Consider the following 24,664-nt stretch of genomic DNA (forward strand, 5'->3'; position numbering starts at 1 on the left):
CAGCCGGAGGATGACTAGAGAGAATGAGAGGAGTTAGATGAGTCTCACCCGTGGTCCAGGAGTGTGGCCCAACACACGCAAAAGAGGAGCTGAGGCTCCTTTATCACGGACGCTCAAGTACATTCTGGATGTCATTACGGATCAGTTAGGGTAATTTTGCAGGTCATGGCTAACTTCTGGTATCCACGTTTTAATGTGGTGTCAAGAAATCTTTGGATTAAGGGTAAATCAACTTAGGCCGCTGGACTTAGAGACTGAACTGAACATTCCGGCTAAGGATAGAGGAAACTGATAATAAAAACTTGGTGGAGAAAAAACAAGAAACGCATTTACTTTTCTTTTCAGATACTTTGTGTGAATACTGTTTACTTTCCCCTAATTTGCCATTTGGCATGGTGTAATGCACAAATAAGAAATTAATCTGTTATTAATTATTGTTTTAATTGGCAAGCATCTTTGACTTTGGTAACATTTTAAAATGAGAAAAAGAAAGAAAACACTCATGGTTTTGATGATGTCTCAATGTTCAGCTTCTAGGATCGTCTTCTAATTTTCCCAACAACAAAAATGGAGTTAAACAGGTACTTTCTTCTGGGACACTTTTCTCACAGCCAATATCACTTATCTCTGAGCATGTGAAAGCAATGATTTGAATTAGATGGACTGTAAAGCCTTGTAACTCAAGTTCCACACACTCTTGTGGATTTATATTTAAGTGAACAAATTTATTATCAGCCCCTCTGCTGACGTTCTCAAAGGCCTCGCTAGCATCCATCAGATCGTGAGAGCTGAGAATGGGAAGGGATATGACCAGAGTTACGGTTTAAAGGCAGCAGCTGTGCATACGATGAGAACATTGCCCACTGGGGCAGTGAAGAGACACACAAGGAAAGACCAGGAGAGCCACAGGAGGCTGCCACCTTCAGAAAAGGAATCTCCTAACCTTTTCTTCTCTTTTACCGGGAAACCCCCAACAAAAGTATTTGAGGCCTTGGGTTTACAAATCTATGGACAGGATCTCAATTTTAAGTTGCTCTAGAACTGATGGTGCTAACCATAAACCTGCAGGGCTAACTGTCCCTCCTGTGTTTCTAGCAACAAGAGACTCTATCTGTGGATTAAAGTAGGCTTGGGAAACAAGAGTATTTACCACACTGCTACACTGTATACTCTGGGCCACAAAGGGTGAATGAATCAAAGTATGTGTTGGTTTTTTTTTTCCTTCACTGTCTCAATTATCAATCTCATTAATATTAGCAAAATAAAATCTTTCTTTCAAAGTTTGTAATTTAGGGGCTGGAGAGATGGGTCAGTGGATAGGAACACTTGCTGTTGTTGAAGATCCAGGTTCAAGTCCCACCACCCACATGGTAGTGCACAACCATCTGTAAACTTCAATTCCAGAGGCTCTGATAGCTTCTTCTGATCTCCTCAGGCAACAGGCACACACATGTGTATGTACATACCTACAAGCAAAACACTCACACATATAAGATTAAAATAAATATTTCAAAATAACATTACAAAATCTATAATTTAAATAAAGACCATTGTGAGCCATATGTAGAGTAACAAATCAGCAGCAGGCTGCATTTCATCTTTCATCTTCTCTCTGAGAAGCAGCAGGATAAATGTTGTCAGCAATAAAAATTCCTACCTGGATCCAGCCTGGGGAGCCATCAGTTCCCTAACTTGACAGTGGAGTGACTCGGAAAATTTCACGTCAGGGCTGAACTCGAATGTAATGAGGTGATTACCTCATTACATTTGAGGAATGAATATGGCCCTAGAAATCATTGCGTTCGATTCCAAATCACAGTTTAAAGTCTGGATGTTACGAAGATCATGTATCTCTCTCTGCGAAAAGGTTGGGATTCATAAAAGGAAGAGAGCTTGTCGGCTATCATCGCCTTCTCTGTAGAGTCTGGGTCAGATTGCTCTGGTCTGAATCCCACATTCTCTGGTTTGCTGAATTGGCCCCAGCATCTCTGGGCTTTGAGGCTCCGTCCTCCTGTCTTCTCATAACTCTGCGTCAGGCCTTCCTCCTGACTCAGCAAACACATCTACAACTACTTGCTTATTTTGGAGGTACCCTGCTATTTCTCTTAGGCTTCCATTTCTCCCTACTGGTATTTTCAAAGATCGATTCCTATTAATCTCACCAGGCCCATGTTTCTAAGAGTACCAATACCCTAGCAGCAGGGAAAACAAACTCCTAAAAAAAATCTGTATGTGTTAAAGAAATCGTTCAGGCTTAAATACATTTAAAACGTTTCTGAGGTGACGGTCCCTCCACTAGCCACACCTGCACAAAGTTCAGAGCATTTTATATCTGTTAGCTTGCCCTTACCCCACGGTATACGGATTCTGGGATTATTCCAATCCAGATCAAGAAATTTCAAATTGCGGGTCTCAGGATTCTTGTCAACCTCAAAGCAGCAGTCTCTGCCCACTATTTTGCATTACAAACCTCAGGGACAGAAGCCAGTGGAGTGTTCATCACTTTCCCGGGGTGGGTCCCAGAGATTTCACAAGAAGCTTCCAGTTCATCCACACTGACTTCCCACTCAGTTCAAATGCAGCTTGGGATACTCTTTCAAGCACCAATTGCCTACCTTCTGTTCACACCACCTCCTCCTCCCTCTGCTCACACCACCTCCTCCCCCTCTGCTCTCACCACCTCCCTCCCCTCCCCCACCATCTTCTCCACCCTCTGCTCTCATCATCTTGTCAGAGCTTCTGTTGACTGTGCCTTAAGTAAACTAGGTTTTCTCTGAGGAAACTATTTTCTGACTTCCCTTATTACGTCGCTTTCTTCTCTCACGTCTTTGTAATCTGGGAAGGGGGCAGGAGAGTGTTTTCATTGCTTGTTTTGGTGCTTTCAACTGTTTCCACTTTTACCACCGTCTTTAAGAATTTTTAGCCTTAATTTTACTTCCCTTTCTTCTCCCCTCATTGATCCTATCTACTAAACATCATCCTTTACTTCCCCTTATCAGAAACTTTGACAAAACAGCTGATGGCAGCCATAATTTTTATTGGTTTTTCTCTTTTGAGACAGGGTTCTCTGTGTAGCTTTGCCAGCCATGTTCTTTTAAAAGTTTATTTATCCACCTTTATGATTTATTTGAAATTATAATACATCACAGTCTTCTAATTCACTTCTGAAATTAGCTTGTTTTGCCTTGAGAATATTTTGATATTCCATTTTAAAGGTACCCAGAATATCTTTCACAATAATATACCTTGCTAGTCTCAGTAACTAAATAAATCATTGAGAAAAAGAAGGTAGTATTTTTCTTTATCCTGGAAAAGATGATCATGTGTATGTATGTACATATACATATATAAATACATACATATTTTAAAACTGTTTGATTTCAGAAAGAATTTCTTGTGTGTGTGTATGTTACTGAATATTTAAATTGTATTATGATATATAGCCTTTTTTATATCTAATAAAGCCAAAGTAAATTATAAGGGCTCAAATATTACAGTTTTTATAAAAACTTATTAACAAAAATAAATCAAGGCTAGACATCATGGCGTACACCTTTAATTCCAGTATTCAGGAGGCAGAGGCAGGCAGACCTCTGTGGGTCTGAGGGTAAACTGGTCTACATAGTGAGTTCCAGGCTATGCAGGGCTACATAGTGAGACCCTGTCTAAAAATAAATAAATGAATAAATGGATAAGTAAGTAATTTTAAAATATCAAAGCCATATGTGTGGGGATAAGACAGCATGGTGAGGTTTCAGCTTCCATAAAGATTATGTAGTTTCATCAGTCAGCAAATCAAAACTGCCTATTTATTTGTGCTACTGATTGTGACCTCTGCCATGTGTGGGATTTTATGACTAACTGTACCATCCTGAACTGCAGAGCAGTGAATCTTCCACTTAGCATATATTGATTCATACTCTCAAGACATTTTAAGGATACAAATACCAAGTTTTGGCATTTTCTTCTGTTTTAGCATTCTCAATCTCATACTTTTATAGTACATCAAACCTAATCTCTGTGTCAAGGAAAAGAAGCAACTGAGGGAGGCACTGATTTGAAGAAAGGTGGTGGAGCAAGGCATCTCAGAGGCACACAGAGAGAGCAGGAGAAACAGGCCCTCACGTAGAAGTCCGTATTCACTCACATTCAAAGGGCCATGAACTTGACAGTGAATGCAGCCGGGCACTTGCTCACTGTCTTCAGCGATCTGCACGAAGTTAGAATGAAGCCTTAGATAGTAGTATACACTTTTGGATTTACCTTCGTTTGCATCTTTCCATGGGGGAGTCTGCACATTGTCTAGAACACCAACACACCATGAGTGGGTAGTGGTCCAGAGATAATGCATGATTTGAATCCCAAACTCAAAAGCCACCAGGAGTCAGGCGCTAGACCCTAGAAACATAAGGACGGGGGTTGTGCATTCTACCTAAAAGCATTCAAACTGCAAAGTTTACAAAATATCTTCCTTGCCTACAAATACACGGCTCTTGGTTTTCTGTGACTTTCGCTGAGCCTCCTCCTATCTGAAGAAATATCATGAAGGACAACATGGTGGCTTTGCCCTTGTAGTTTCAAGCTCCTCACATTGGTCCTCCTTGAGCCTGCATCTACCTGTGCCTAGCTCGTGCACCAGGCTGCTCACTGACTTTGTCTTTGTGTCTCTTCCTCATAGACTCTCAGTCCTTTAGGGAAACAGTACAAAATATTAAGGTTAACTTAACCCCGTCAAAGGGGAACCCCTAAAACAAGAAATTTCATTATCCTTCCAGAAGTGTTTTATTGTTGTTCTTGCTCAAATTCTACAATGTAACCCCCTTGACTCCTTAGGATGGATTTCTCTTAAGGCAATAGGTCTATTAAAGCCAGGACGTATCAACTACTCTGACTTGGGTAAATTCACTGCTGCACGCACAAAATTATGCCTAAACCCCTACAACAGGGAATGCAGCGCATAGTTTGATCTTAGGCAAAACTGTCCCAGACGAAACATGAATGCTGGTCCATTGGCTATCTCATAACTAAACTGGAGTTCTGTGGCCATGGCATACAGTAAGAGCCAAAGGGGCTGCTGCAACAGGGGGCTGTATAACAAGCTGAAATCAGTCCAGGCATGTCGTCTGTACCTGGGAAGCCCGGTGTGGAAAAGCGAGCAAGAACAGAAAGCCACGAGACATGCAGAGCCCTGGGTGCCATTGAAATAAACATCTGTCAGTCATTGGCAGAAGTTTTTAAAAACAAGCTGCGTTTTACATGTCTCAGTATAATAAAGATCACATCACAGCCAACTTATTATCAAAGCTCAAAAACAAATAAATGTACAGTACCTCTGCCAAGGCCTTTTCTCGGGCTTTGTTATTGCTGACAATAGCGTCAGTGTTATGAGAAGCACGCTAGTTGGGCAATCCACACACGACATGCTTTGTTCTCTGCCTGAACCTGCTCCGGCATGACTTTAGGACTAATACTATTTCTTTTTGGTATTAATATTAAGCACTTTTTGGCAGAAACATGTGAATTCTGCAATCTTTAGTCAGTCCTTGAACTGCTTGGAAGATTCTTCCAGAACAATAAGAAGAAAGCTCTAACATTTCTGGACAAAGATTAAAAGACCCAAATGATGCATGGTTGACCTTGGTGGCTTCTATTGTTGAGGAAAGTGACGGGAGATAATTGAGACACACAGACCTTGCTTAGAGATAGGTTGGTGAACAAACAGAAGCACTGAAGTGGTGGCTCAGGAAATTCTTGGGGGGTATCTAAATCCCTCCTCAAATACTACGTTAGCAACCGCCATGGCCGGAGCTCTGTACTTGTTCCCTGAGACCACTTGAAGGCACAAGAGACATGGGTCTTATCTGAGACATGGAGTTGCTGTGCAGAGGACCAATGCAATGCAATCCAGCTTGAGCAAGTTTAATCCAGCCTCAGACACTTATATGTGGTCCTGACTGTCTCTTCGCCTCATGCTTGCTCCCCTCATCTCTAGTGGCTCTTCAGCCAAATGACGCAGTCCTCGGCAGTTTGAACTGGAGTGGGTTGACTTTCTATACATGGGGCTATCAAGCTCGGACTTGGTTTCAGGGTTCCAATATCAATCTTCCCAGGGATCCAGTTTCCTACTGTTCAATATTTGTATGCAGTTTGCATGTGTCAAATGGTGAATCTTAGGTTGTTGTGGCCTTATTTGAATATATACCATTTTGTGGGTAAAATTGCTTCCCAAATACATTTGGTTTTAAACACCTCTCCAAATAGTGAAATTAATGATCTCTCTGTAGCACAACCCTTCTGCCTCATAGCTAATTCTTCACCCACAAAGCCCCATTCTTACCCGGTTGGAGTCAAGTAGTTACTGCTGTATTGTGACAGTTGAGATCTGGAAGGAGGAGGCGTAGTGGAGCATAGAACTCTGGGAAGAGTTCTAGCAATGGAGGACTTAGAGAATGTGACACTGGAGACAGCTGGCTTCCAAGCCAGCAGCTCCATTTCAGGCCTGGGCCGTGTCATCGAGGCAGTCCTGACATGGGCAGAAATCTGATCCAGGATTACAGTTTAGCTGATTAACAGCTTTATCCCAAGATTTCGGGAAGGTGGCTTCAAAGAAACGTCGTCTATTCCTAATACTTTTAACTGAAAAGGGGAGCCCGCCATCCAACAGTGCAGGAATCTAGGAGTGTTTCCCAACAACCAGGAGACAGACGGTTCAAAGTGGCCTCAGGGCCAGAGGCCAGGAGAGTCTGGCCATCAGTGCTGAGCCTGTCAGCCCTGTGCTCAGACACGAGGAGGCTCCGAGATCATCTCTTTGCTGTAAATCTGGGACTGAGGAATGCTAGCCCATTAGGAAATGTTTCTACTCTCCTAGCATGTTACTGGTTCTAAGCTAGTCAGGACCAGCGCTGTAGAAAGCAGGACAAAAGCATCTGACACACTGCCTTTGGGAAGAGTGTCTCTGATAGCATCCTAGTACATCTATAGGTGGAGATGGACAGAGCGCTGGAGATAGCCATCTCGTCTGGCCTTTGACAAAAGGTTCTCCACCTCTGTTACACATTACAACATGGTGTATTAGAGAAGGACTAAAGGATGGCAGGATGGGGGAGCAAGGTCTGAGGCACAGACAGGAGACTTGAGAACCCAATGGAACAAGATCCGCGTCCCCACACCTTTGGGTTTGTCAGTGAGAGGTTTCAAAAGAGGATTCATGGGAGGAAGACTCATCTTCATATGAGGGAAGAAAGAGCAATCCAGGTGAGCCCCAGAATTCCCCTTGCTTTGCCTGGTCCGCCGAGAAGTGAGCAGGTAGCTCACTTCCAGCAGTCGCATCCATAAGCAGCTCCCATCACCGCGCCTTCCACACCATGATGGACTCTAGCCTCTCAGACTATGAACGCCAATCAATCCTTCCTCCCTGCTTCCTGCCAGGTGTTTGCTCACCGTGATGGGAGAAGGAACTAGTGGGACCCGCTTTATAACTGTGTTGTGAGTCATCACACCAAATCTGCCAGCATCTTCTGAGCTCCCATTTATAAAACCTTGAATCCCCCATCAGACTCACCGTCATTTAAAATGATAAAATACATACAGCACTGTTTGATAGTTTCAGTCAGTGGGATAATCCGTTGTCCTGGTATACATGTCGTATGGAATGGATGATTGGAAAGGCCACCTCCCCATTTCTCTTCCCCCTTCAGCCTGCCTCTCTGCGAGAGAAACACAGCATCTCATACTTTCCCCTTCCCCCTGAAAAAAGTCCACTGCCAATCATTTCCCAACAAGACCTGTATTGCTTCAAACAATCAGAGCCATGATGCCCGTGATTTTGAGACAAAGGTGTCATTAAACCATAAGGCCAGAATGTAAAATATATGTCTAAATGTTATTTTCCGGTAAGTTAAAAAAAAAAGTATTTAAGAAGATTTTAATAAACCAGCAGAAGAAGTATGCTTTAAAAGTGTACTCTTTGCCTTTGTATATTCTTTGGGATTCCAAGGGGATTGAGTGGAAACAAGGAAATATAGATTCTTGCTCAAAAGGACTCTCGATTATACCCTGAAAGTTAGACCAGGGCTTTGGAAACCAAAATAACCCCAGGTGAGCACTAGCGGCCAGTGAGTGAGAGTCTGAGCAGGGAGGTGAGGGGGCCAATTAAAAATACTTTCTCTGTAAATGTTTGCATATAGTTCTCCTGAAAAGAAACCTTAAAGTTTAGGGACAACCAAGCCTGGGAGCTTGTGAACACCGCAGGTTTTTGGAGTAGTTTCCCACATGGCATTTTCTTTACAAATTCAGTCTGCCTCAAACCTCAACATCTCCTGTGGTTTAAAACATTCAGGACAGTCCTTGAAAGTTTTGGACCGAATTCCAGTGCAGGCATCCTTCTATTTTCAATCTGTATTCCTGGCTTCCCATCTCCCACTAGGCAAGAGAGGTTTATTTGCATTGATCGGGACAATGTGTGGGCTTTAAAGTTACCATACCTCCGTTTCAGCTTGGAACCTAGGACACAAAGCATCTGGAAGTCCCTGCATGTACAGAAATCAGGCTTCTGGTTAGAAATGAAGAAAAACTCCAAATAAAGATCAGAGGACGAATGGGGTGAGGCTGAGGCTTAGCAGGTCTCCCAATTACCCACTTGGGGAAGCAGAGGGACTGAGCAAGAGGAAGGACGGGGGAGGGGCAGAGATAGGTCTGGAAGGAGGAGGGAACAAAAGTCAAACTCACCAATATTCTCTAAGGCGTGGGAAAAGGAAACTACAGCCACCACGGCTCAGATGCAACCGTGTGACTTAGTCATTAATATTAGTGTTTCTGTGATTGTTTTATAGACAGGTTGTCATAGTTCCAGGGTTTTACAATCGCCAGTGACACAATTGTCAGTGAACTGAGTTCTATGGTCCTGATGTTGGGAACAGAAAATGTTCAATGTCCAATGGAGAGAGAACAGTGTCACGGGAAGGTCACGGCATTTGGCTTGAATAATTTTGACGGAGCAAATCAAGATGCTTTAGCTTCAATGGCCTCTAAGCCCTAGAGCCATATTTAAGAACTCCTCCTGCGATTGCTTTACAAATTGACACGAACACATGAGTGTGCCGAGCTGCACTCTTGGAGAAAGAGAATCAACCCCTAGGCATTCCAACAAACACAGCCTTCTTCCTGGCCACTCTAAAGTTAGACATTCACTAAGGCAAAGGACAGCGGCCTGAGGAATGTGCCCACAGGCCTCTATGTTCCCCTGCAGGGTCTCTAATCACAGTTGCCCCCGAAACTCCGCTCTCAGCATGATGGATGTCCCTTTGTGGAGGGATGCTCAGTCAGATGCAGATGTCACCCATGAAAAGGCGGTGCACATTTGTGATCTGAGGCTCAAAGTCAAGCCGCCAGGGCAGAAGTGATGGATGGACACCGAGTCTCTGAAGACTCCTGGCTGCCCGTGGGTGGGGAGAGGGACCTGGGCTGTGTAAACCCAGGGCCGTGCTATGGATGTGTGCTTAACTGTGGCTCTCCTTTTCCGTCATCCCCAACCCAGGTTCTGCTTTCGGCTTCTCATCCCCTCACCTTGTTTCACCTTTGGCTTTGGTTGCTCTGATCAGGAGCGTGATCAAGGCCAGATGCGACCACTCTTTGGTAGGCAAGCGATTCTGACTCAGCCCTCGGCAAAGAGCCAAATGGGACTTCTTAAATGAATACAGATTTGGAGCAGTAGGTAAAGTGATGGAAAAATCACACACTCTAAAGAAAAATAGCTACCCTTGCTCTTGCTTGAGAAGAGCCAGGAGCCTACTTCTTCCTGTTTTATGAATCCTAGCACTGGAGAACGTGAGTGTATTTCATTATATTGGATGTTCTTGTGAATTTGTCAAGCAGAAAGGAGCAGTATAAGAGTTTTAGATTAAGAGAGGCACAGAGGGAAGTAGGAGGCTGTAGTTTAACTGTTTCTCTACTCAAAGGCATTCCCTGAAGACAAACTCCAAATGTGGAGAGTTCTTATGCCTCGAGAGAAATTCCTCCCTTCAGAGGTGTGGGGCTGTAATAGCAGGCCCATGTGGTGTGCTGGCTGTCATGCGTACTCCCTTACAATGGTTTTAAATCCCCTAGTCTGGTAATTGCGCCACCAGCTAAAACACTCTTAAGGCTCATAAAAATACAGAGTGAAAGTTGCTGGTAACCAGGGAAGCAGGCTCGATAAGAGTAATACTGTTCATTCCTCAGAGTTCACACAGCTCACAATACATTGCAAATGGAAGCTGCACTTTCTTTTCCCAGACACCCAGACCCCAATAACCACACAAAAACTATATTACTTACAACACGGCTTGGCCAACAGCTCAGGTGCATTTCTAGCTAGCTCTTACATCTCAAATTAATCCATTTGTATTATTTTTCTATTTTCCCACGAGGCTCGTGGTTTGTTACCTCACATTTGCTTCTTGGGCAGCTACATGGCGTCTGCCTGACTCCACCTTCTTTCTCCCTGTATTCCGTTCAACTTTCTTGCCTAGCTCTATTCTGCTCTGCCATAGGCCAAATCAGCTTCTTTATTAACTAATGATAATAAAACATATTCACAGCATCCAGAGGGGAATCCCACAAAGAGCTATAGATAAGTAACTGGTGTTTAAAGCAAATGTGATGAAAAGAAATGATTTGTGATTCTGAAAAGTAATGACATCAATGGGAAAACCTTAATTAAGGGGACAATATGTTTATAATACAGACATCACTTAATAAACACAAAAATCCTCCACTTCAGAAAAATCTTACAAATGGTAAAAATAATTTGAATGGATGTATCACTTTAGAATAAAAATCATCTTGTTGTTGAACAGCAGCAAACTAGAATGATCTTAACTCTTGTTAAAATTGAAACTTGGACACACAGGTCTTTGATTGACACGTGGACTCTACTTCGTGATGGGCCAAGAGAGTTTGCAGAATGTGGTTTACACTTGTCTCTGGTAACTTCTTAAAAATGGTTTGTAAGTTTCATTTCTGTGTATCCAGCTTCTAAATATTTTCATGAGCTTCATATACTTCATTATTGGGTCTACGATTATCTATCATACCCTTCAATGAGGATGCTTCAGAGTTAGGTGAGGAAAGCATTCTCTGGCAGGCAATCTAAGAAGTATCAATAAACTCTGTAGCCAAGATATAGAATGTTTAATGGCACATTTAATACCAACATTAGGTCTGGTGAGATGGCTAAACGGGCTTGCTGCTAAGCTGGAAAATCAGTGTTTGATCCCTGAGACTTACCTGGTGGAAGGAGAGAACACTGATTTCTACAAGTTTTCCTCTTCCACTTGTGTGCTGTGTGCTATGTAGGTATACACACACACACACACACACACACACTGTAAGCAATTTAAAGTCAGAATTAGTGAAAACATTCATGATGAAAACAATACCCATTTAAAATAAAGATGGGAATTCTGTTGGCTTCCTCAGACATCCCAAGCAATAATGTAGGCTGTTTCCCGGAAAGTGAGAGAAAGGACAATAGACTGTGCACTTCTAAAATATGGGTGGGGAATTTTTATATATTTTTAATATGAAAAAATGAAGAAATGTTGGGGGTGAGAAGGATGCTTGGTAGGCTTCCAATAACATGCAATGTGCACATGTATCAGAATGTCACGTGGCATTCTTACCCCGAGGTGGGTAAAATGCTCATGATTTTGATGTATCCACTTTAAATAAATTTAATATAGAAATAATTGAGAGGGACTCATGAATCTGGAGTAAATTGCTTAATGAGTATCGCACATATGTGTGCACTCCCCAATTCTCCACTTCTAGATGAGGGACTATAATGGCTTTCCATGTTTAGAAGGGGACACTGGGGAGGGTGGTAATGACTGTGGCAGGTGCCTTGCTGATTGTCAACACTTGCTGTCACTTTTATAACGCATCTCATAACTTCTGCTCATTAAACACTCAAAATCTACATATGTTCATGGATATGACTTGCTTCCTATAATTGGTCTTAAAGGAAAAATGGACCCACCACTTCCGAAAGCCTCAGCCCTCTTCTCTCACAGAAGCAGAGAGCATGAAAGAGATTTTAAAAATATTATAATGTATTTTAACAAAAAGAACATACCGAAAGTTCTCTTTATTGGTATTATTTCCCAGTCTGTGTTCTGCAACCATCAATACAGGCATTAAGGGAACTAAGAGACCAGAGCAAAGCCCAATGGAAACAGGTCACTCTCTATGTGGTCCCCACCCTGATGGGTGCGGAGGGCTACACGGAGCCGTGGCTGTGGAATGGTGGGTGTTCTCTGGCTCAGTGCCTGCTGGGTGTTCTTCAGCTATGACTAGCCTTGGACCTACCGGAGCGAGAGTATCAGTCATTTAGCTCAGAGGGGAATGGACCTGGAACCAGATGACTTTCCTAAGTTTCCTTCAGAACTAGGGCATCTGCAGAATGTCAGTCAATTCAAAGAGCTCACCCTGTTCAGAAATGGCCACACCGTTTCTCATCTGATGATAAAGCCGTGAGGACAGGAGGACTTTGGCAAATACATTTTAGAGTCTTCAATGTCACAAACGTTTACAAGTGACCTGTACAGTCCTAAGCAAGGAAAATTGCTCAGTGAACAGGAGGGTGCTAAGGAAGGGCCCCGGTGAACTAAAAAAAAAAGAAAAAAAAATTGAAACAAAGTCATCTCAGCTTCTGAAGTACAGACAGCCTTGGCTGCCCACAGATACCCACAGGCCATTCGTCTTCTTCCTGTGTTTCTCAGGTCTGTGGCTGGCCCCTGGTTTTACCTGAAGCCTATGGAATGAGCTCTGAAAACCCTTGTTCAGACGAAGGATCATTTTTCAAATACCAAATATGACAAACATTTGGAGTACCCGCGGCCATACGCAATAGTGAGCAGGAAGCCACGTTCTGTGCTTAGGAGACAGAGAAAGCAGTTAAGGCAGCTTAGACTCTCACCCAGGAGATTCCTTTCTCGGACCCCTGTTATGGCCAGGAGGTAACCGAGCAGGCTGTAGCTGGGTACCTCCTAATAGGGAAGCTCATAGCTCTGTGGCTGTATTGTTAAGGGGTGCAGATAGCTCTTGGTGATTATGAAAATTGGGGTCATAAGTTAGAACTTTAGCAACAGCTGGAGAATCGGTACCTGGCCCAGACTACTTCAAAGTGGTGGCGAACCTCAGGTGTGTAGCGAGCTTAGATACTATGGTTTTAAAATTCAAATTGTACTATTTCCTGTATGTCTGACCTTAAGCCAGTTGTTTGCAACTCCCTGAATATTTTTGCATGCACTGAAAATAAACTTGTAAGGTTTTTGTCTGTGTTTTAAGCAGTGAGGCATAAAATTGGGTTTGAAGTCGAGTAATCCATCCTTTTGTTTCTATGAGGCAGCCTCATTGGATTGAATGACTTGAAGGTTTTTAAAAGAGACCATGTATTTCATTTGTTTTATCACCATAGTACAAACAACTGTTGCTATGGAAACAGGAGCACTGATGCAATGTCTCTAATAAGTGACAACTAAGAAGGAAGGAATAGCTACATATTGAAAGCTTCACATTTTATTTTACTTTGTGAGCAAAAAATTTCAGATTTCTGAAGCAAATTTTTTCCCTTATAATATTAGGAATTTTAAAGATGTAACTTTTAATGGATGGGTCCATGATTAATTATGAATCTTATTTATACATTGCCAAGGTCATGTCTGCTATAAACTTCTGAAAATGAATATCCAAGAGCTTAAAATTCCTCTATTTTTCTTCTCTGTGGGTAATTCTGTAATATACAGTTAAAATCTGTTTACCACATTTCTGACCCTCGATTAAAAAGATTTAAAATATAAAAAATACTTAATTTAGGGTGGGGTGCTTCAGTCCTAGCTCTGTGGAGGCAGAGGCAGGAAGATCTCTGTGAGTTCAGGCTAGCCTGGTATACATAGTGAGACTCTGTCTCAAACAAAAACAAAAATAAAAGCAAAAGACAGTGCTAAGGGAGGAAATGAGAACTTCCAGTGTCTTCAGTGTTGACAAAGTAAGTTGCCTTATGTGGAATAATATTTTGCAATTATGGAAAATTGTGATGATTTATGCACCAAATTTTCCGATGTCTATATTTCTACGGTGAACACAACTCCAGTAAGTCTCAGTACATAAACAAGCCTGTGTAGAAACACAGCAAAGAATTTCCTATTGTTCTTCCTGCACAACAAAACCACACAGGACACATCTCTTTCTTCTGATTCTAAACATAAGCAGGAAAAAGAAAGAAAAAAAAAAAAACGAAACAGAAACCCAAGCTTCCAAAACTGTCTCATAAGACAGAACTGAAGTGGTTTTCTATGAGACTTTTGAGAAACAGGTTAAAATATTGCTGCTTCACCTTCCTTCCTAAGCTACTAACAGCCAGTCTCTCACTGCTTTCTGATGCAGGTTAAAATTCTGAAACTACAACAGAATGTCATCAAATTCACTTTAGAAGTCTTCATTGGCCATCAGGACCCTCATTACTGCAGCTGTGGCACAGGGGCGGGTTCTCGGGAGCAGAGCAGTGTGGGCCGTGTCTCTCCAGGTACCGAGTAGAGCAGGGTTGAGAAGGAGGGAGCCACTCCTTTCCAAGTAGCTCAAAAGATTACACAAAGGAGACAGCCTTTGCATTAATTAAACCTTTGTAAACTTTTGCATTTCAAAGACTAGTTTGCTTCTGTGATATTTTCCCATCGAAGACTGCTCCCATTCCGATTGGTCTGTTGGACTTTACGGAGGATGTCAGTCAGGAACAATGGTCTCCCATAGAAGTCAGTAAGTAGCACACTCTCAAGACGCAATGCCCCAGGGCACCGCGGAACTCTTTCCAGAGAAATTTCTAGGTAAGTTCCATGCATTTCCAATGTCCAACAGGAATCCTGCTCTCTAACGTTCTCCGTATCGTGTGTACAAACTGCTTGGTAACAACGGCCACCATCTATTCTCATTTCAATCACAAGCCCGGAGTCTCTCATTCACTCAGCGGATGTATATTGCGTCTTTTGACGGTGATGAGAAGGTGAGAGAAACCAGTCCAACGTACTGACAAGAAGGGCGCACATAAATATACGTGAGTCCATTCAGCTCTCGCTACCTGAAAACCCTGGTACCTGCGCTACCCCCCCCCCCCCCCACCTCTCTCCCTTACAGACTCCAAGTCTCCTCCAGGACGTGCTCCATCACGCTTGTGTCGATCTAGCAGGCCTTGAAAGATCACACAATAATTTCCCAAGCTTCCTTCGAATTAAGCCTTTGACATGTGGTATTTTTTAAGACAGATATGCTAAGTTTATATTGCGTACGTAGAATTAGTTTAAAGATCTGGAGTGGGATTTGCTAACATCCAAATTTATGTGTTGATACTTATTTTTAGTAGCTGTTAAATCCACCCCATGGTTTGAATCTAATTTAGCCTTTTTCTGCAGAAGGACGTGCCAGGTGCTAGGGGACAGGTTGTAGGAGCAAGAGCCAAATTTTATACTTTTTTTGTGTGTGTCTTTACAGAGTTTTCTTTACCTCCTGTATGTTTAGTTGGATCTTCGCAAGGTAAAGACATCCAAGTACTCACCATTGAATGCTTGTCGGGTACCTACTAGGTGGCGTTCAGGTGCCAGGGCAAAGCAGGGAGCTAGACAGTGTGCATTTTTATGAGGGGGGACTGATAAAATAAACTTAGAAATTCAGCCAGTATTTCTTCAGGCTCTGCCGAGCTTTAAAGTAGAGTGGTACAAGCTAGTGACTGGTCACTGTTGATGGTAATTGTCTCTTAGGTAAGGGAACAGGCCTGTGTATTGGCTACTTTTCTGCTGCTGAGAAATAAAAACCACGACAAAGGCAATTTATAGAAGAATTTGGGGGCTTATGCCTCCAGGAGTGTAAGAGGGGGGAGCATGGCCGCAGGCGGAAGGCCTCGCTGCAGCTGCAGGAAGACGAGCGTGCACATGCGCATCTTTCACTACAAATGGTGACTCCAGGAGTGAGCTGTAAGTGGCCCATGTAAAGTTTATCTCAAAGCCTGTCCCCAGTGATAGACTTCCTCCAGCAGGGCTATACCCCCTAAACCTTCCCAAACCAGCTGGTGGCAAGTTGTACAAATGTTCATGCAAACCAGCACAGACTGGATAAGCGGAAAGGTAGGAAGGGGCCCATATGTGAGACTCTTTGTGAAGAGTGTATAAGAAAGAGGGTATCCTAGTTAGGGTTACTACTGAGGCTATGAAACTCCATGGCCAAAAGCATGTTGGGGAGGAAAGGGCTTCATTTCCTTGTGCTTCCTCAGCACTGCTGACCACAAAGCAGTCAGGGCCAGAACTCAGACAGAGAACTGGAGGCAGGAGCTGATGCAGAGGCCATGGAGGGGTGCTGCTTACTGGCTTGTTCCACAAGACTTGCTCACCTCACTTTGTTATAGAAGCCAGGACCAGCAGCCCAGGGATGGCACCACCCACCACGGGCTGGGCCTTACCCTATCCACCATTAATTAAGAAAATGTCCCACAGCCAGATGTAATGAAGGCCTTCCCTCAACTGAGGTTCTCTCCCTTCCTATGACTCTAGTTTGGGTCACGTTGACAGAAAACAAGTCAGCAGGATGGGAGCTGGCCGGAAGTCTGTAAGATTAGAAGGTACTTGCGGTGGTTGAGGAGCAGCAACACAGCTCTTATGTTCAGAGCTTAATGAGAAGAAACAAGTATGATACGAGACCAGAGATGAAGGCTCAAGCCCCTGGGTGAGGAAGGACACACTCCGAGCTGGGGAGCATCCCGTTTCCCACATTAGTGGACTACCATACTAGAAGAAATGCAGTAACTAAAGTTGCCATTTTCCTGTCCCGCGATAGGTGATATCTGCCACAAAACTTTGCAGGCTCAATGACATAAGTCATAGTGAAGATGTTCCATAGCTCTTTGTTTGTGTTAGGGATTCAAGCGGCTTAAGTTGAGTATATTTTTTGATTACAACGGCAAAAGATTTTTCAAGCACCTGTCAAGCTGGTGATTAGGACAATGTTAATATCACGGGAAGAGTGCCTGCAGAGGTGGGCACGGGGCTTTGAAACCTGTGGCTGGCACAGTGAGAAGCAGAGAATAGAAGATGGACCTACTGGACTTGGGCAGGGGAAACTGGTGACTGCAGTGTTTTCCTCCAAGGAAATGTCTCAAGTAACAATAAGAGTATTTATTCGTTTGCAAATGTAGAAAAGATAAGGTATTCATTAGTTCTTCAAATTGCCCACCAGCAGAATAACCCAGTAGCTCATTGTAATTATCTATACTCTGGATATATTATATAGATATATTAATATGTATATAGATACATAGATATAATGTTATATATTCTATAGCATTCTTGTGTCAATTCATTCACTTTTGAAAACTCATTTTTGCATAAAGTTTTACATGAATTGATGCAAATATAATTTGACTATTTCCAAATTTCTGTTCTTTTCTTTTTCTGAAGAGAGGGACTAGTCTTAAAGCTGATGTTTTCTTTTTCTTTCTTCTCTCTCTTCTTTCTTTCCTGCCTTCCTTCCTTCCTTTTTTTTTAGCTTCCCAAGATTCTTTGTGCTCATAAAAAGAATTTAAGAATTTACCACTAAGACAAAGGACACTGAACATCCAGGACTTATCTAGTCTGGTGAGCCCTCATGGACACAATGCTGCTGAGTGTGTGTGTGTGTGTGTGTGTGTGTGTAGACTGAGAGACAGAGTCTTATTATATACCTTAACTAGCCTGTAACTCATGACATTGTATATAGTGATGTTCCTTACCTAGCCCCAGATTAGCATAGATTTTCCTATCTCTGTTCCCCAGCGCTGGGATTACAGGTGTGTGCCCAGGCCCAGCTTGCCATCCCGTGTCTTCGTGTGAGCCTCTGGTTTGAACAGAGAAAGCTTTTCTACAACTGCTCTGCTTTGATAAGCCAGAGAAGCAGCCATTTATAGGAAGTGTGATCAGTTATTTCATGTGTTTGCATGTATGGTGCGCGTGTATCCCGGCCCACATGTGAAGGACAGAGAACAAGTTGGGAGAGTCAGTTCTCTCCTTCCATCACGTGGGAGTCCAATACTGCAGCAGGGGATGTAAGGAAGTAGGTGATTTGATCGCAAGCTACAGAAATCCACACATCTCCATGCACAGTGGGTCTTCCTCCTCCCAAGACGCCAGTCTTCTCATCTGCAAAACAAGTTCAATTGGGCCGTTGGCTGTGGATTAGATCCCCGAGAATTCTTCCAGTTCTTCATTCTTCATTTTTTATGTGATGGAAGGCATAAGTAGGCAGGCACCCCTGACACCAGCAACCTGACACATTTTTTTTCTATGCTTGTTTCAAACATGAGGGAAAATAACATTCATTCTGCACATTAAGGCATTTGGATATCATGCTGCAAACATGATTCTTATACATAAAAATATCACTAAGAAAATTTTAAAACAGTTTCTAATTTTATCCTATGTATTCCAGAATATTTTCTTTTCTGTAAAAAAAATCCTGTTTTGCCTACTTTCTGATACATGGGTTTTGTTCAAATAATGTCTAAAATTATGGCTGTAAAAATACTTATTTTGATGGATGCTGACTTACCATTCTATTTGTAATGAATTACATATCATGTCGAAAGTCTTTGAAAGCTGCTCCACGTTAGATATGTCAAGATTCATCTTATATTTTAATTATAAAAATAATTTAAAGAAATGTATAGCTTAATATCTTATAAATAGTCCTCATTTATAATTTGATGAAAGCATATTGGATCTGTAAGAATCACAGGAAATATGTGACAACATCACACATCTTGTTATAAATTTAGACCCAGGGAGGAAAATAAGCATATTTACATCCATTCAATTGCAGTCATCAGCACTGGAAGAGTGATGGAATTCAATGCACACTTTTTCTGACACCTCCATATGCCCGCACACACACTATTTGTTTTACAAACATGTTAGCGTTGGCATGTGACTTGCTTTTTGCACTTAAGAATTTATCATGAAAATATTGCATGTGTCTTCTGTCCTTTTTCAGGGCTAAATGGTCAAATATTCAAGCTTAGTACTTACTTTATTAATCATTTAAATAATTTCCTCGTTAGTTATTTGCCTCCATGAATAACATTGCTTGGACATGTGTATGATTATGCATGTGCATATGTACCCATAAGATATAAGTATTTCTCATAATCATTGTCAAAGAAACTGTATCATTCATAGTGACACCAACATTGGTTATCTTCATACAAAGTATATACCACAACTATTTTGTTTGTTTTGGAGATGTGGCAAAAAAAAAAACCAAAAAAACCAAAAAAACAAAAAACCCTAGCATCCAATTGTTTAAATTTGTTAATCTATGCCTGTTTAATTATAAACAACATCTTAATACCTCATTCTTTTATGATTTGTGTGTTCATTGTTGACTGACTCCTTGTACAATCTCCCAGAGTCGACCTGATAGAGACTGTGAGGGAATGAAGGAAAGGCAGACATACAGAGACACACGTACAGAGAAAAGCTGAGATCAAGTGGTCTGGGCTCTGTGGAAACTCATCAAGAGTTGAGCAGGGAGGCAGGGTTATTACATTAACATAAACAAACAGACAAGGTGTATGTGTACAGGTCAACAAAGACAGGCTTACCTAAATTTAGTTGAAGCAGTCTCTACAGAGGAGCTGTCTTCAGGCCGTAAATATCTGGTGGATGTTTTATATGCACACTATAAACATCTGTAAAGGATCCCCGAGGATGGCTTTGCATCCCTCTGAGCCCCACCCTGGGAGTATGGCTGTGCTACACCCATGTGGTTATTGCTATGTCAAACACACACTCACCCAGGACTTCCCTCGCTCAGGGCTTCCTCTGCTTGCCACAGTTCACACTGCATTTCCGTTTCTATTGGTTTGTAGTGGTTGTATTTATACTATGGCTACAGCCCACATGACCATTCAGTGTTGTCTCTAATGTTTCCGTATTATTCTTAATATGTTCTCCTGACTCCCTGCTTTTACATTTTATGCCGTCAGGTCTTTTTACCCTTAAAGTCTCCTGAATCTTACATTTTTCTTCATGAGCATATTTTCCCACAGCTGCATCTGTGATGTTTATAAAATCAAAGGGATCAAGTTCTATTTGCAGTTTTCAAATCGAGGACCCCGAAGAGCTATACACATTATTGCTTTCTTCTGACTTAGCAGCAGTGTCCCTCCACACAGTTATGGTATCCCAGACAACACCACAAAGGAGTGGGCATTTGAGATGCTTTCCAGTCAGGGTTTCCATTGCTAGTTCATCTATGTGGTTTTCAGTAGTTCTTATAGAGTAGCATTCAGCAGGCTGCATCTCATAGAAAGGCAGGCCAGATGACTGGCAGTGAGGCCTGGTAAATCCCAGACCAAGAATGGACTTTTTCACATCGGATCCAGAGATCACTGCCACGATGTCCTCGTCCACAGTGTTCTTCATTCTGCCTAGAGTGACCATTGCAGAGCCAGATCATACAGTGAAGACGCACCAGTTGACCTCACACAAGAGGACAGGAATGGCTATATTCTAAGGAGCTGGAAGAGAGAAATCATGGTTTTAGTCTCAGTACATTTTTGGTCATATCTATCAGGAGTGTTAGAACCACAACTGCTGGTTCAGCTGGATAGGAGCAGCCTCGTAAACTGTGGGTTGTTTTTTCATTTTTTTGTTTTCTTAAAATTTTTCTCTCTCTGCTGATTCATAGGTGCCATCAAAATAACGTGAACCACACACTTTATTTTTAGTCTTGTATGTGTATCTTGGCCCTTGGAGATTGTTCAGCCCCATACCTATCATTAGCAAGCTTGCTGAGCTGTAGACTCTAGAGTCATCTAGAGTCAGTGTTGGGGTGAGAGCGGCACCTGTCCTTCCACAGCTGTCCAAGGCTGTGCCCTCGCTGCTATTCTGGGACATCCCTTTGGTGTTGCCCTTCAAACCCTGTTGTCTGAAAATCTCTAGATGATTTCTATCAGCGTAGCTTTCACTCTTGCTAAAAACGGCTTGGACTGGGAGGTTTTAACATCTTCCATTGTTATTTGGAACTCACTTATTCTACAACTGATAGGAGTCAAGAGCTATCTGCGACCCGTATAACATTATGCCTCTGAATCTCACAGTACACTATGTGCTCATGGCACAAAGTTGCCCTTTCTTGTTTTTTTCTTCCATGCACATATGCATATCTGTGTAGATATGTGCATGCAAGTATAGACAGCTGCATAGATATCACTGCAAATATGCAAACCTCCTTGGTAGTCATATCCACTTCTACTAAGTAGATGTTAATCTTAGTAGTCTAAAAAGATTATGAATCTTCTAGCCTTTCTCGTTTCTATGTTCCCATTATAGCATTGATTTCTGACCTGTTAACTTGGAAGGAACACAGAGGCTGTCGAAAGACAGATGTTTTCCAGGTATGATGGCACATACCTTTCATCCCAGCACTCACTGGGTAACAGAGAGAGGTAGACGGATTTCTGAGTTCAAGGCCATCCTGGTCAACATAGTAAATTCCAGGACAGCTGAGAAGTATGGTGAGATGCTGTTTCAAGGGGAAAACAAGACAATTTATTTTAGTAAATCACAACAAGAAATTAAGGTTAAACACCTAAATTAATATAATTTTAATAATATTTTTAACATACACCAAGCATCATACTAACCACAAACTTATCTTATTTTATTCAGCAATAACTCCATTTGTTTCTATTTTACAAAGAGAAGTATAAGGTTCAGCCAACTAGAGCTATGGGACCAAGTAAGGGAGAACACCTGACTCCATAGCCGTAATCCATAGCTCCGATCTTCATGGCTGAGATATGAGAGAGTTAACAGCACTGCATCCAGAGTTCACCACTATGATTTGTTAACATAGGAAATCTGAAAGTCCAAGAAAAAGTGAACCAGGCAAGGGTTAATAACACAGAGAATCTTGATGCTGTTTCCAGTGCCAGGCAGGAAAGTCAGGAGGGTCCTGACAGCAGAAAATAAGTACAAGAAGATACAGGAAGCAGGAGTCTAGGGCAGCGAGGTGAATGAGTGGAAGTACAGGCAAAAGATGCTCATACCAGAATCTGCATGTAGAATCTAGCAGCAGAGGACAGTGGCAGATCCTGTGAGATCCACGGCTGTTTTCAGCTGTTTGCGTTGCTGTTCATGGCCAAGGGTCAGTTCTTGTTTGGACACAAGGAAAACATTGTGGCTTACCAGGTAAACAGTAAAACTGGGACTCCACTGGTGAGAGCAGGTGGGAGGGAAAAGTTGATACAGAGAGGAGCAGGGACGCCCAGTTCCCATGCTAGTGACAACACACCCATTTGTTTAGCCTTAGAGTTTACAGGCTTTTTGCCTCAGCATTACAGTTTACTACTCTCTTTCTACAAACAAGGAAACCTGGACCCAAAGAGATTACGCCACCTCTTTCCCAAACCACACGTCCAGCAATGGGGGTGTTGAGATGCAGAAGCCAAGATTTCACCATCATGTTTCTAATTGTTTCATCCTATGGGAACTTTTTCTAATATATCCTTTTTGAATTTCAGACATCTGTGCTGTATTCACATCTTTCTTACCTCTCCCTCTCCTCCCTCCAATACTTTCTTTGTCTCCCTCCCACACACTTCCTCACACACTTCCTCTCAAATTCATAACATTTTCTTTAATTATTTTTTTGTTACACATACATCTGTATGCTATATAGATGTGTGTATAAATATAAATATATATATATAATCTGTTTAATCCATATATATATATATATATATATATATATATATAACCAATTAGAGGACTCATCCCTGGGTAAGACTGATTCTCCTTCTTTCAGAAGCTGTTAATTGCCTATAACTCTTCATCTAGGGATGGGACCTTGTGAGATTTACCCTATCAGAGTTGATGTGTCATCTGGTGCTGTCATTGTTTTGGTCTCCTCATACCCAAGATAATCATGACTTTCATTGTTCACCAAAGAAGCATCTTCTTTCAACAGATGGAATCATCATAGAAAGCTACAGATGGTCAAAATGCAGAAAGCAACTGACCATGGTGATCCTACCCCAGCTGATACATCTACAATACTGTCCCGGTGCCTGAGGCTAAGGAAACATCACAGAAGAGGGTTTAGAAGTCAGAGGATCAGGGAATCTGCTGCGACACCGTGTCTTCTCTATAGGACAGTGAAGGTGCTCCCGTGAACTCTCAACAATATGCTTGCCCATTGAAAAAGATTCTAAGGTTGGACTTTATCATATACATCCAGAATGATGTCTGATTCAAGATGAGGAGAACTCAAGAAAATATATTTTCTCCTTCCTCACATGTTGAGGGGATGGATGAGTCAGACAAAGGGAGATTCTGAGCACCTCTGACACAGGGATGCACAGTCTAGGTTAGAGTCTATGGTCCTGAGTACGTGAATTGAGCGATGCAGTTAACACTGCTCCTCCAAAATGAATTTGCTTGTCCTGCCACAGCTCCGAATAGTCATATCTGCCCAGTGAGAGAGACTACAGAGGGAGAAAAACAGTTGAGTTGATTTGTTAAGCTCTTTGAGTAAGTAGGAAGAGAGGCCAGCATTCCGGAGTCGCAAGTCTCTCCATGGAAACAAAGAGAAGGGAACCAGATTCCCCCTCCACAGGAGCGCTGGGTTTCCATGGCCGAGTGCCACCTACTGCTGCATAAGGACAAGATGGCCGCTCTTGTCACCTACTGCTTAGCATCAGTCTCAAGTTTCAAATTTCTTGATTTTATCCGTTTTGATTCTCTCTCTTGAAATCCCACCTTTTCTCACCTCCCCATTTGTCTTGAAGTTTCCTGACTTTACAGGTCTCTTCCCAGACTCAGGAATAGAAACCCAGTCGGCCATCGATAACAGGTCCCATTCATCACGAAGTGGGCGAAGTCCAATGGCCAACGAATTGAAACTTGGGAAATCATGAGAAAACCCCTCTTTCATTTTACACTTACTAGGAATATTTTACTTTTGAAATTTGAGTAACTTTCACAGTCACTCTGGAAACTTAACATCATACAATCCTCTTTATGATTTAAAAAAAGAAGAAGAACATGGCCAATGCCTAGTTTGGAGACCTGGGAGACCTGTAAGGTAGAGAATCCAGAATGTCGAGTCCTCAAATTGCAGTCTATAATCCAGTTGTTCCAATTAGCCAGCACGTAGGGAGGTGTCCATAAAGCCTATGATTTATTATGTTCTACAAGTCCACGCTCCATAAGCACTTAACTGTCCCCTGTGCCCACACATCCATTTTTTTGTATCCCCACATGCCACACCGCCTACATGCTGAATTTCTCTTATTTCATACTGTTATTCTAATATTCATCATTGCTTGTTATCAGTTACCAGCTTTATTACCTTATGACCGTCTTCGTCTTTCCATATTTACTTGAACATATCCAGAGCACTTTTGTACTCCAGGCTCAGACTGGTGCCCTCTGTAACACGGAGCTCTTTGAGATGATCACTGATAGTTTTTCAGGGAGTTTTCCAGCTCTCACTTGTGCTTAGGAGAGCCATCTGGGCACAGAAACGACAAGAAGCCTCTGCTTTCATGCCATCATCGGAAATTCTCTCTGGAGTTCATTTCAAAACAAAACAAAACAACAAATTT

The sequence above is a fragment of the Chionomys nivalis genome, chromosome 12, assembly GCF_950005125.1.
Source record: "Chionomys nivalis chromosome 12, mChiNiv1.1, whole genome shotgun sequence".
Taxonomy (NCBI): domain Eukaryota; kingdom Metazoa; phylum Chordata; class Mammalia; order Rodentia; family Cricetidae; genus Chionomys; species Chionomys nivalis.